At 44.1% G+C, this 14,878-nt stretch overlaps 1 protein-coding gene across 3 annotated transcripts in view; it reads right to left on the minus strand.

Moving 5' to 3' along the window:
* LOC100712012 (neural cell adhesion molecule L1.1) overlaps positions 1–14,640 on the minus strand; it is a 44,487-nt gene extending 29,847 nt beyond the window's left edge. For all 3 annotated transcript variants that reach the window (XM_005477792.4, XM_005477791.4, XM_005477790.4), the window contains exon 1: positions 14,467–14,640. The gene's annotated coding sequence lies outside the window, so the exon portion shown is untranslated. The remainder of the gene's footprint in view (positions 1–14,466) is intronic.
* Positions 14,641–14,878: the final 238 nt, after the last annotated feature.

A 14,878-nucleotide genomic window follows, 5' to 3' on the forward strand; every position in this document is an offset into this window, starting at 1 on the left:
GCAGAGATGCATTGAATAGAAAGTCAGTTGCCTCTTTAGATTCTTTTCACAACTTTATGTAATTTTTTAAAAGACAGGAAGTTAGAAAAAAATAACTGTAAACAACAACCTGGAGTCATAAGAAGACAGTAAGATAGATTGTCCAAGAGTTTATGTCACTCCAAAGCGCAGATGACATGTCATTTTCACCAGAGAGCTGAGAGGATACATCGTTCATGGAAGATGAATACAAAGAATCTAATATAGAGCCAGTGTTGTTGTCAGTATCTTCTAATTGCATTGATGGATGACATATTGCAGATGAACAGTGCCCTGGGTCTGGATGATTCTCCTCCCTCAGTGGACAATTATGGAAATACAAGTTTTTATATACTGAATTTTTGCAGGTTAAAGCTGCTCCGACTGTACTGACTCCACGCTGACACACCGGAGTGAGAATACTAACAGACAGGGAGGGCGGAGGAGGTTACAGGAGGTGTCATAACTTATCAGTCTGTGAGTGTAACCACCAGCAGTCCTCCGCCAAGGCCCGTCTCCGAGGCTTCTCTTAAAGCACACACATGGGGTGAGGGGCGAGGAGTGACAGCTGGCTAATGTAGACCCCCTCCAACATCTCATAATTACACAACCTGTCCCCAGCACACACACACACACACACACACACACACACACACACACACACACACTGTCTCTTTGTGAGGATCCAGGTCTTTCTGAGCGTCTCCACAAACACAGAGAGACACAGACATGACCCCCGTTCAGTTCCTATGACTGTCAGAATCTTATTCTTCTAGTTTTTCATTGTTATCGTTCATGATTACACACACACACTCACATCTGCCCTGCGTCACGGTCACTTAAACACACACACATTAACACACACCTGCTCCCGCCTGTCGGGCTGCTGCTGTTACCTGCCGAACGTATTTTCAAAATACATGAGGCAAATGGCACAGAAGGTGTGTGAGAGCCTGTGTGTGTGTGTGTGTGTGTGTGTGTGTGTGTGTGTGTGTGTGTGTGTGTGTTTGTCATTTTGTCACTGAGGGGGGTGGGGGTGGGGGTGGGGTTCTAATGATGTAACGAGCTCAGACAGAAAAATGAAACAGACGTAATAAATGACGGGTGAAGAAAACATCCCAGCATGCTCCACTTCCTTTAATAACACCAACCTCGTCCTCAACATGGAGGTTGAGGACGATCATCCACGGAGACTTTCTTCATTTAAATATTCATGGAGCTCCTGCTGGCACTGAGTTAAGGAGGGGGCGGGGTCGGAGCTCGTTAATGAATCAAGTCTTAATCTAAAGGCGCCTGATGGAGGATCGCCTCCTTCACTCTGAGTCTTTATTGAGGCTGCAGCTTAGAGCTGCTTGACCTCTGCCGACAGGAAGCTCGTTGAGTTGCTGTTGCCGGTGCACAATGACATTAAACGCACCGTGTTGTTCGCTTCTCTCCGATTCTTTGTTATCCTGGAAATCTGACACATTATGACCACTTGAATTAAATCAGACGTTCAGCCGTGAGAGCACAGGAAGTCCACTTAGGATTTAGAGAGGAAGGGTGAGGAGGAAGAGTTTCAGATCTGATTAGTGCTGCAAGTTTCGACGCCCTGCGTGTTCACGGCGCAGTCTTAGATTTAAAAAAACACAACATACCACACATTTTATCACAACTGTATATCAGCTGCAGACATGAATGTATCAGGCAGGAGGGGAGTTTGCAGGTTTGATGGTGACGGGCTCAACTCGATAAAGCAAAAATTAAGCTCCAAAAATTTGATTATTTGCTGTTTTTTCCACAGAAAACTAAAAGTGTTAAAGTTTTGTTGTGACGTGGAGCTCTCCAAAACTGGGATGGACATTTTCTTTGATTTAAGATAAGTTAGCCTTTATTAGTTGCAGTGTTGGGAAATTCACATTGTTACAGCAGCAACGCGGACACAGCAGGAATAAATAAATAGAAAGCTTCTGGTCTCTGTATATTCTTCCTATGTATAGTCATACCTTACATATGTTGCAGAGATTACCCAGACCCCAGTCTGAGTGTTGGGTTGTCAGCTGAGTGCTCACTCTCAAGAATAAAAATGTTTAATGACTGAAAGCCCAAACAGGACATTTTAATAGCTGCTGTTAATCTCACAGACAGCAGTAAAGAGGCAGTTCATGCCCTGTGGGCAGCCATGTTTCCGTTCTGTGTTGGTTAATATTAAACATACTGTACCAATTTCCTCTCTGCGGCCCCCCTCAGCTTCTTCAGGGTCCTGAGCCATCCCAGAGAACCTGAAGGGCTTCAGAGGGCAGAGGCAGGTGGACCCGCCCGTCCACAGCGAAGCCTGAGGGGAGGAGGGGAGGCAGGGCGGGTGCAGGTGGAGCAGTCTGTGGGGAGGTGGGAGGGGATCGGAGAGTCAAAGGGAGGCGATGCAGGTGGACGGACGGAGAGCGACAGAGCGAGAAATTAATTCATTGATAGATTCCGATCTGGAGGAAAGAACGGACGTGTGGATGGAGAGATTAAGCAAATGCTGGGAGGAGAGGGAGGGTACTTCCCTTTTAGTCTGCACGAAAAACACACACACACACACACACACACACACACACACACACACACAAAGAAAGAGCTATCCCCATGTTGTCCCTCCTATTCGCCCGCATGACCTAAATTCACCCTAAATTCATTATTCATTACACATCTCGCATTTACTACTCCATCCACACACACACACACACACACACACACACACACACACACACACTGACCACAGAGCAGACAGTCTATAGGTGAACTCTGCTCTGTGTGTGCGACAGTCTGCAGATCGAGCTGCTGATGTCCTTCACATCAGTCCTCATGAATATGTGATGAAGTGTCCTTTTAATGAAGCACCGCTGAGTTAAACATGCTGCTGTCTGCGTCTCTGTGTGAATGGCAGGGGGGATAATATGTATCAGAAATCCTTCCCCCAAGAAATGACATTTATATACTGTTCATGTGCAAAAACAAATATGTTTTTAATGAAGCATAATGCCACCCGGATCACAAAGAAAGCTGTTAATGAACAAATCTGCCTCACAGCAAATGTTATCTTCTAAAGGTGAGGTAAGATCACCATCTTGAATGAAGAATGAAAAAAATAATCAGCATACGAACTTTCCATGATTTAATCTAAACCTAGTGTAACAGCATCAACACAAGCGTCAACGTCAGGAACCAAAAACTGGACTTTTCAAATGTCCACAGCAGACTCTAAAACTCCACACACATCGCAAAATGTGACAAAGCATTTTGAATCTTTAGATTCTTCTGTCATAGTTATTTGTCAAAGTGTGGGTAAACTTCCTGTTAGCATCTGAGAGGAAACCTGAAGACTGAAAAAATGAATCGCACCAAATTCAAGCTGCAGTTCCTTTAACAGCCACTGGAGGCAGACTCCAGCTGTGAGTCTGTCCCATGTTATAACTGCACAGCTGAAATAAACATGTCTACAGTTTGATATACGGTCATCTCAGGCACAGTGGACCCGCCTGCTCTTCAGGCCTCTTACTTTTAATGGGTTGTATCCAATCAGAAGAAATTTGACTCGAAGGGGGAGGAGCTAAAAGGGCTTGTTTCAGAAAGAGGATGAACTGAGGCTCTGTATAAGATAAAGAAAGATTATTTTGAATTTTCAATCTAAGCTACTTTAGTAGAGTCAAAGCCAAAACATTTGGAGCTGGCTTTACTAAAAGAAGATCACTTTTTATGACTCGCTCTTCTTTCCTCTTGTCTGTGTGACAGCTCCTTTCTGCAGGCGTTAGAGAGGAGGCGTGGCTTTTTAACACTCAGCATCACTGGTAACACCTGAGCCCAGCATGCCAGTGCTCTAGAAAAGTCCTTAGAGCTCCTCCTTTTGGACTTTGTTTGCTCCTTGGTTTATTGTCTTGCACTAAATCCCATTGCATTGGCCATTGACAGTACTGACTGCACACACCATAAATTAAGAAACATTTTAAATTGCTTGTTTAATTTAAAATAAACTCTTTCCTAATTGACATTTCTGTACTGTCCCTTCCTGTAATGGCCGTCTGTGACATCAGTGTACAACAACAAGTCATTTTTTAATTGAATAAGTGCAAAAAGGTCATCTGATGACTTTAGTTTAATCTGATCTTTAGATGTTGGTGCAGAGCAGATGTGACAGTCAGTGTGTGGGTTTATTCCTCTGAACCGCAGTGACTCAACATTTCTCATGAAGAGGCTTTGGTTCTTCTCCAAGCAGCTTAAAAGATTACAGATTTGTGAAGTTTCTTCACATGCAGCCAGACACAAAGTACTCAAGTGCAAATGTCCTTCGGTAGACGATGAGCGCCGAGTGTGGCAGGCACTTCCACAAAATCCTTTGTGGCTCAGTGAGCAGAGAGGTCATTTCTCTCTTTCCCAACATGCAGAGCACAAACAGTAACTAATAAAGACCATCAGCACACCTGCTCCTCCAAACACTCACTGCTGCATCAAAACTGCAGAAACACACAAGCAAATTCCTCCTGATGGTTAGATATGCTGAAAATTACAAATTAAAACAAAACAAAAGAAAAAAAACATGTTACTGGGAAAAAAAGAGAGATCCGAAAGTGCTGAATAAATCAGGTTTGAATCGGCTCTGGACTCTCCTGTGTGCCATTCCTCTGCTCACTGCCTGTTTCCCAGTCTGCTTCACTCTCCTGTCAATAAAGGGTCATAAAAATAACTGGAGATTAAGTATTGGAATTTCAGGAGCGGGACCACGCCTCCAAACACGCTCCTTCTGGTTCTCATCTATATATGTTCCCTCGGTTCTACGAGCTGTTCATTCTCGTTTACGTTCCCCACCCTCCCTCACCTTTTCAATTCTTTAACTTCTTCACTTCTATTTAGTAGATCGAGATCTGCCAGGCCCGGGAGCCGATGTTTTCACCTCCACCATCTTTTTTAAAACAAACAACAAACTGATGGGACGAGGACGGCCGGGTCTGACCAAGCAAAGTTTAATAAGAGCCAGAAAGAGCGACTCAGACCTCAAACTCATCAGGTCAGTATTTATTGAGCTCACAGCCACAGGTAACACCACCTGATGCCTGCAGATCAAATTTAAGGCCCATCTCCACTGGCTTCATTTTCTTGATATGTTCATGTTTCATACTGTGTGCGGTGACAGCCACTGAAACAGATTCAAATCAGCATCAGTGACTAAACTAAACTGTTTTTCTATGACTGTTTCCAGCTGAATATTTTTACTCTTTAGCTCTCTGATTATGAACTGATTCATATAGCAGGCCTCGCTCAGTTCATCCTCAGAGGGAAAGGGGGAGGAGCTGTTTTAGCCCCTCCCCCTTTCAGATCACTTTGTTCTGATATCAGGGACCATATCAGGGTTGTCCCCTGTCTATGACATCATACAGATCCAAGAGTAGAAAAATCTGAACCCAAGTGTTTAAATGATTTCTGAAATGTGAAACATGAAGTGTTTTTTCTTCCTGTCAGTCATGACTCAGCCGCTGTGCATTTGTCAGCTTTATGATGGCGTGACGCACAGAAAACAAGTCCAGGCTCTGGTGTCACCATCGGCTCTGTAATTTACAGGGATGACCTCAACTCGAGGGATGCAACGACACACACACACACACACACACACACACACACATTTCACATTCAAATGAGCTCTTATTGGTGTGACATTGTTTAGTCACCTCTGGATTACCTCCGCCCTCCTCCAACAACCCACCCACCCACCCACGCACACAGACACAAAGCCAGCACGTTTGTTTGTGATTTGCGTTTCTCGCCATGAAGGCAAACGAAGCGACACAGGCACGAATAAATTGCTCATTAGTGACGGTATGCTCCTGGATAAACAACGTCTCCCGCGCTGGGTGGCTTCCCGGCCCCGCTGGAGTCCATTAGATTTAGCTGAGGGGTGAGTGGCGCCAGCTGTGAGAGGCCACAGTGTGACAGAGCGCTCGGGGCGGTATATACAACACCCACGGCCACACATCTATCACTGCCTTCACCCAAATTAAAGTAAGTGGTGGCAGTAAGGTAACCATTTTGCTGTTTGCCAACCACCAATAAAACTCTATAAAGAAGAAATTAAAGTAAGGAGGGCGAGGAGGCAGCAGCAACGCAGCGTCCTACAGTAAATCAACTGTTCATGTGATTAAGAGAAGAAATGTGAAACATGTTAACAGGAAACAGGTCGTCCGAGGGAGGGATGTGAAATCCTCTTATTTAACAACCTCACTGATTAATCTGATCTAATGATTTTCACACATCCTGGATTAAAACATGGAATCTTATCGTCAGCGTGCGGCCTCGGCCCTCGGCTCGGTAACAGAGTAAAGTGCCTCAGCTGTGACGTCAATCAATACCTCACATGATCATGTATCACGCGTGTGACAGGCACAACTAACCGACAGCATTAAACCCTGCAGAGCTGCGAGATCAGCACAGACCGCTCTCTTCTTCTCTGATTTCATTCTAGAAAGAGGCGATAAAAACATGGCCGACAGAGGAAACGCCACAGCGATCATCATCAGCTCATACTCAGACACCACCGAGCTACAACTGTTACTGCCACCAGCACACGTCCTGACATGCTCCAGGGCTTTAGGTAACCTCAGCGTCTGATTGGGCGTTTGCCTCACGTCGACCTTTGGACCTTCATGTTTTCCTTGCATTGGCTTGTTTTCATTGGAGGATTCATTACTTGGATTTCAGATCCAATCGGACTCTATAAACTTCCATGTTAGGGTTAGGAAGAGGCGGGAATAGGGTTAAAACGTTCTCCTTCCCAACAGTGTGTGATGCCAGCGGGTGCTTCACAAGTTTATGAGCGACAGACCTGACTCACTCTAACTCATGCTCTCCATCACAGGACACAGCAGCAGCTCTGACGCACAGTATCAGGTTCAGGAGGCGTGAGCATATCTAACCACCAGCTCCAGTCTTTAGCTCTGCTTTTGTTCTCTGCTGAGGAAAACATCCGTCTCTTTAGCTGCTAATGCTCCCACAGGCTAGTCCCGTGCTGCGCCCGTCTGCTGTACAGGTAGCGTACCTGGGTTTATCGTTGGACACGGCTGCCTGTGGCCAAAACAGCGAGAACACTGAGCTGAAACAACAGGCTGAAAGCACCGCTGGTGGAGCTCAGGGAACCAGTGAGTTCATGGTGTGTATATGAAAAAATGAATCCCAGCAACGACTAACATCACAGACGTTTGTGTGTAAAGATCGAAAGCATGGCTGTAAAACTTTGTGAGCGACAAAGAGCCGAAACAGAATCCACATTATGGAGATGAGTTCCACTTAAATGTTCTCACCACGGGCACCGACACACACACACATTATCATCAGTGGTCCCACACACATCCTCTCTTGTTTTCACCACATCCTCCCACGCACTCCCACCCACTCCCACCCACAGTGAGCCAGCGGCTGTTCTGACTCTGAATCTTTCTTCTTCGCGGCGGCTGACGATCCGCTGAGAGCTCAGACTCACAGCAGCCGCAGACACATCACACCTAATCCCTCCTGGCAGGTAAAAGGCGCTACGATTTTGTCTTCACATAATAACCTCGTCCTCTTGATGTGCGAGGTGTGAGGTCACAGCCAGCAGGTGCTCGGGAGGATCGACGAGAGAAAGGTGAATTCATTTGAAGTGTGGAGATGAAGTCACACAGAACATGAACGGATGAATTTATTTAGCAAAGATGAAGGATTTCTGTAAGCTCTTAGTTTGGGTTTGCATTACTTCACAGATATTTCTATAGAACCAGCTGCAACCTTCACTTGATTATTTAGCCACAAATAAAAACTGAATTATGCAATTAAAATTAAACTAAATGACATTAGCTGTTCATTTGGCAAGCGAGGGAATTAGCAGGTTTATCAGAGTCATTATAGATGCAAGGACAGGTTTGACATTAAATTGTACACGTGCTGTTTTTACACATCAGGCAAAGTGGATAATAAGACTGTAGTGACAGTGACTTTAGAAACAGCTTCCAACACTGGGACGTCTCTGTGGTTCAGGCGAGGAAGCCCACAGTGTGAGCTGGCTGGTGATTAGCAGACTGGATCACGTGTCTCCCGACACGTCTGTGTCAGGGATGCAGATCATGTGAGTTACAGTCTGTTTGCACACAGACAGTAAAAGTGAGTTTAGCTCACTTTTTGTTTCAATTTATTTAATATTTGCTTCCTTTTCCTGAGTTTTGAGTTCAGTTGAACTTTACTGATGTGTTAATAAGTTAATAATATTAACTTATCAGCGTCTACGGTCACATCGCTCCCCTCCCAGGTGAGAGATCACATTTCTACATCTCCTCTCAGCTCAGAGAGCCTCGGTCTTTATCTTCTCCTCTTCTTCCTCCCTCTGCAGCATCGTTTTTCTCTGCTCGCCCCACCCTGAGCGCGCAGGAAGGAAGCTTTAAATTAAAAGGAGATTTGACGTATATCCGTTTATTTAATCAGAGAGAAAAATGTCAATTTGATTTGTGCACGCGCTCATGTGTGTGTGTGTGTATTGGCAGTCTTTCCCATCCCTTTCCGTCATTCTCCCATCACCATGGTAACCCCCTGACTCCAGCAGCACACAGCAATATTTCCTCTTTTCCCATCCCCCAACACTGCCCCTCCTTCTTTTCTCCCATCCCCCACTCCGTCCCTTCACACCTCTCCCTCGCTTTCTCTCCGGTGCCACTCCCTACATCGCCTCAACTCACCCCTCTCTCTCGCTCAGTCACACACACACACACACACACACACACACACACACACACAGTTTCTCTTCCCATTGTCTCAACATTGTCTCCTCTGCTCAACACGAGCAGTCTGCAGCGTTAAAGCAGCCGTCTAGTTTTTCGACACACACACACACACACACACACACACACACACACACACACACACACTTCCGCAAATATAGCACAAATAAGGTGACAGATGGTGAGCTCAGGAAAAAGTTGTGCCGTCGGGAATTCGCTGCAGGTATGAGGAGATGAAAGAAAAGCAGCAGGAGCTGAAATAATGCAGAACATACTAAAGTATCGAGAAACATATTTCCTCTTCCTGAGCGCTCATCTCTTGAACTGAAAAGCTTTATTTCGAGTACTCGGCGACCGGAGGTGCAAGAGGATTAAACTTAAAAATGCAAAGAAATGTTAAATTATGCAAAGATAATCGTGGATTAAACGAGATAATTCTGCGGCTGCGGGATGACACGGACGCAGAGATTTAATCAGACATGAGGATTATTTTCATCACTTATTAACTCTGGAATTATTTTCTTGATTATTCAATTAGTCAGCTTTCTGTCAAATATTAGAAAAAGGGGAAAATGCTGATGATAACATTTGCGTGCGACAAAGATGAACTTTTACTTAAGCGCAGTGAAAAACCAATCAGACTTCAGATAGATGAAAACTTTTCTCCATCATGAAGCATGTTAGTGACTGAAACCATCTCACAGTGAATTCAGGGGAACTGAAGAAGACGTGACGGCTCAGTTTATCCTCACTGAACATATTCATCTTTGGAACGATCCAAACATTTCACTTGGAACAAGTGCAGAAAAAAAGCGGAGCAGAGCCTGGATGCTGTGGTTTCTTAACCCACAGCCGGGCTTCTCTTTGAGCAACAAAAATGGCCGATGACCTCACTTCTCTTTACTTCCTGTAGGTCACTGTGGTCTATAAAATCTCTCTCCACACCAGCATTAACAAACCACACATATGAATATTAGGTTTTCCTCTTTTTTGCGGTGGAGTGGGAAAAGAGGTCAAAGCAGGTGTGATCAGTGTTTACTGGCTTTGAATGAGTCACTCTTTGTTTTTGTGAAACAGACTCATCTGTGAGCAAAATGAACACAGGCCAGAGTCTGAGTTCCACTCAGTGTCAGAAAGATAACGGACAAAGAAACACGTTTTAGACCGCTCGAGTTTTTCTTCTATTTTTGATTCGAATATTTTGGGATTTTATTATTTGTTTTATAAAACATCAGAAAACTGAAAAAGTGCCTGAGATGATGACGAACGTCCCCCCTAAATCTCCCAAATATGCAGTTTATTATCAAATAAAAAAAATGAAAAGCTGTAAATTCAACAATTTGAGACGCTGAAAACCAAAAAAATGAGGCTTTCTGCTCATTTCCATTGTTTGTTCTCAGCTTTGTATGAGTCACACTTCACGCTTCCTGAAAGTCAAGTTTCACTTTTTAAAGAGAAGTTTTGAACCATTAACCACAAATGGAAGTTTGTTCTTTATGACCATTTAAAGCTCTGACATTAGAAAAAAAACTGTTTAGTGATCAGAGCGTCTGCAGTCTGAGGCTCATGCACCACAGAAGATACACGACAGGAAATATATATTAAAAAATATCAAACCAGTTTGGCTGGTTGGTGTGAAGCGTCAGATTTATGTCTCATATCGCTCATCTTCTGGTCAGGAGACTGTTTGTCATGTGACCTTTGGTCCACCGAGTCACTGATCATATTGTTTGTCTGATAGAGTCCTCTGTGTTGGTGGTCACGCCATGAATGGACTCTTGTCATGGATCAGCTACACTGCCCACAAAAACAGACTCATCACATATTTACTCCACTGTGTGTGTGTGTGTGTGTGTGTGTGTGTGTGTGTGTGTGCGTGTGTGTGTGTGTGTGTGTGTGAGTGTGTGTGTGTGTGTGTGTGTGTTAAAGCCACTGAAGTCAGATTAGCTTCTTCTGAAGAGATTAAAGCCCCAAACACAGAGGGGCTGTTAAAACCTGCCTACAGGCTCTAATCCGGGCTAATGGACGCACCCCCCCCGATCTCCACACACACTCGAAAAAGGAAGGAGGAAAAGATGGCAAGAAGGGGGGGTGTTAAGGGCATTTCTTAATTTCTAAACACAAAGACCTCATTTGTTGAGGGTAAAATGGAAAAAAGGCGATGTGGAAGAACAAAAGGTCAAAAGAGAGGAAAGATGTTTCGAGGGGGAGGGAGCGGGGGCGTGAGAGAGAGATGGATGAAGATGGATGAGAAATGCCACAATGAGAATTACAGACGACACTCAGAGCAAAGACAGACAGAGGAACTGAGGAAGAGCTAAATTCAGACTAATCTGATTTTCTGAACCCAGACCTCCATCTGACCTGCGGACCTACGGCTCCAAACTGCTCATTCTTTGATCGACTTGATGGACCTGCTGGGACGAGTTCAGGTTGTCCTCCCACTCTGCGTGCTAACGTAGCAGCTTGCCTGAGGGCGCCTCTGGCTGCTTACTGGGCGCAGAATTACTCTCAGTAACAACTTCAGTCAGAGCGCTTTTAAACCGTCTCTACTAAACAGCTGCATTATTCCTCTGACATGTTCTGCATGCAGAAAATGATTAATGGAGAATATTTATGTGAAAATATTTATTTAAAAAAAAGATTTAATCACAAAAAGTTGAGGAGAAACTGCCACAGAGTTTATGTTGATATTGTTTTCAGAAATGTTGCGTAAAGTTTAATTTTTTGATGTGTGAATAATCTTTACCCATATCTGTAAAACTATCGATGTCATTTTTACCTCAAACACTCCAAAGATCACGAGTGTCTGGATCAACGCTTCGTTAAATCCGTCGTGCTATGAATGAATGTTTGCTCCCAGCCTGGAAACTGTGACAGATGTTTACAGATGTGCCACGTGTTATATCCTTTGCCCTTTTATAACCTCTTATTGGTTACTGTATATTATTCCTGTAAATTTAGACGAATAAACACGTCATCATTTTTGTGTCATAATTCATAAACCAGGTGATTCATCAGACGGAGGCTGTCTGAATAATGTCCAAAGCTTTTAACTGTTTCTCTCAGGTGTGTCAGGTGGACGAGTTTTGCTCCGTCTGGATGAATAAGACTCACACAGGAGGCTCAGTGTGTGCTGAAGCTCAGATATTCAGACTGTTGGACAGCACCGAGCTCCCAGCACTCGCACACTCTTTAACTGCTGTCAACTTCATATCGTTTCTTATCAGCTGGCTCTCTGCAACATACGGGTTGGTGTCATTATAGAAAACTATATTAAAGAATTTAAATTGTCATAATTTTTGATGTTACAAAAGCAAAAACACAGAAATATATTGATGAAGAAGTGATTTAACCACCATGTCACCAGCGGCGCACACAGGGTTAGTGCTGGGTTTTATTTTGCTGTTATAATTTTTCTGTAAAAAAAATTAAATCAGTGTTAATGTTGCACAGATATCGTTCGCTTAGTTCCATAGACTTTGTCGACATTAAGAGAAATAAAGAGGACAGTGATAACCCGGGTCTCTAAACAGCTCGGAGGAAGTGTCAGTGTAAGTAAAGAGTCCTGCTCCTAATTTCAACACTATATATGTACTTAATTTTTTATTGTATTATACATTGTTTAATTTAATGTATTTAATTAAATCCTGCCCCTTGGATGACCCTGGGCCTCCAATACTGCGTTGGATAAGCAGTTAATAAGATGGATGGAAGCATATTTGATTATATTACATATACTATAAAGAATTTGAATCCAGCTGCACTCAAATCAGTTTGAAGTCCACAGCATCCATTTATCAAAAAATCTGGGACGGACACAAAAGACTGTAAAGTGTTACTTTGAGGTTAATTAGTGAATGTTTGAGCGTAAAAACAAAAATCTCAGAAAGGCTTTCAGAAGAACAGACGGGGAGTTGTTATGGTCTGTGGACGTCTGTGTGGGTCTCATTTTAAAGCTGAGAAACTTCATCATCTGCACAACTTAATGTCATTAAAAATTCAGAGATCCGTCTGTGTGCAGTGAGGCGCTGCACTGCACACACACGAGTCTGTTTAAGGGAATTTCTGGCAGAAACACTTTAATAAGTCCAAACTCATTCATGAGAACAAAAACCAGACGCAGAGCTGGAGCTGAGCTCGGTCTTGGTGCTGCTGCTTCCTCTCCACTAAACATGACAGATGAGGCCTCGAACTGTTGAACTGAGTCTGAGGCAGGAAACAGCTCAGAGTGTCTTTTAAAGAAGACGACTTTCATGTTACTGGCAACAACAAAAAAGATGGATGTTTGTTCAAACAACAATAAAGGTTAAAAACAGTTTTTAAATCATTTGTTAATTATTGCAGCCACTTCTTGAGAACAGGGCTGTGCAGAGCGCTCCTTTCATGATGCATATTTCTTCATGTGGCGGTCTGGAGGTAGTCTACTGTAAGTACAAAAGCCTGAATAAAAAATGCAGGCAGATGGTTTCAGTCAATTTGACTGCTGCCAAAGATCTGGGGAGGGGAGAAAGAGAAATGGGCTAAAAATCCTCCTACGCCACTCAGCCCTAAATATCCCTCCTCCTCCTCCTCCTCTACCTCTCATCCCGGTCCAGGCTCCCTGTCACCTTCCACATCCTCTCGTTTCCTCTGCTCTTCTGGATTCAGGCTCTTCTGGGCTAAATCCTTCACCTCCCATTTCACTCACACTCTGCATTTGATCAACTTTCCCTCCTTCAGCCCTCCTTCCACCTCCTCTCTGATTCCTGCTCGCAGGTTCTGGCCTAATTTTAAGTGCCTGAGCGATCACAGTGAGAAAACTCCACAATGCAGGCAGAGAATGACAGAGAGGCCTAAATGATGTTGCCATGAGAAAAAAGAGGAATTCCAGAGTAAACAGAAGCACAGGACAAACACAGCAGTGAGCAGGAGCTACAGAGCTTCTCTTCCTTCATTTTATCCCCCATTCAGAGAGAAGTTGAGCAACAGGAAACACTTTTAGAGATTAGTCATTGGTTCCAGCTTCTGAACATCGAAGCTTTTCTTGGTCATAAGTGTTGATAAACTCAATATGTTCTTGGTGTTGGACCACTAACTGGACAAACTAAAGAACCTGTTAACATAGGAAACAGCACCATTCAGCACCAGGCCATGGGCGGACAGCAGCCTGGAAGCTGGCATGGACACAAGATGGGAATTGCAGTTATCTTATTTTGAGATATGAAGATCAGACTAAATCATTCCTGGCAGAGACTCTTAGCATGAAAGGAAGCATGCTACAGAACAGCAGTGAATAATTTAACACGATAATGTGGTATAGTGCAGCATTTCATTCAATATTCATAAAAACACGGCCGCAGATGATTTATCAGATATTAAAAAGCTGAATCAAGTCAGACACTCCCTACAGATGGATTTACCTCCGCACAAACATCACGAGTGAACATTTACTGACCCGAGCATGTTTGAGTGAAAAGGTGAAATCACAGACAGGAGGAAGTGCGCACCAACACCCACACATGTATGTACAGTGACACACAAACACTTGTCTAGTATCTCACCCTCAGTCGCTCACACAGTACCTGCCTTCCTATTATGTAAGACACCGTTAGACCCTCCAGCCCTGATCTCCAACCCACTGACACACACACATGTTCATGGATGGAAACCCAGACACCAGCAGATCCCTGGGATGCTTCGGTGTTAGTCCTACCTCTGCAGGTGTCTCCTCTGGATGTTTCTCCTCTTCTCACGCTCCTCTCCGTGTCTCTTCTTCTATCTCTGTATTGTTTCTCGGTCCAGTCCACCGACTCGTGCCTTTTCCTCCTGTCTTTTTTTTGCACTGATGCTGCAGTGGTACAGAAAACACACCCTTCTGAGCTCTGCCTCTTCTCCCTCCCTCCTTTCCCTCTCTGCTGCTCTCGGATTGGCTGCTTCACAGAGATGACATCAGCCTTTTTTATTGTAGTCTCTCTCTCTCCTTCTCTCTCTCTCTGTATTCCCCTGATACCTCCTGCCCCTCCCTTCCTCTTCACCTCAATGCCCCCCCACCCCCTTTCTTGCCTCTCTGGTGGCCGGCTGCTTCGATTGTAAGAACATCAATGAAAAATAATCTGAATTATTTG

The sequence above is a fragment of the Oreochromis niloticus genome, linkage group LG20 (genome assembly GCF_001858045.2).
Source record: "Oreochromis niloticus isolate F11D_XX linkage group LG20, O_niloticus_UMD_NMBU, whole genome shotgun sequence".
NCBI lineage: Eukaryota > Metazoa > Chordata > Actinopteri > Cichliformes > Cichlidae > Oreochromis > Oreochromis niloticus.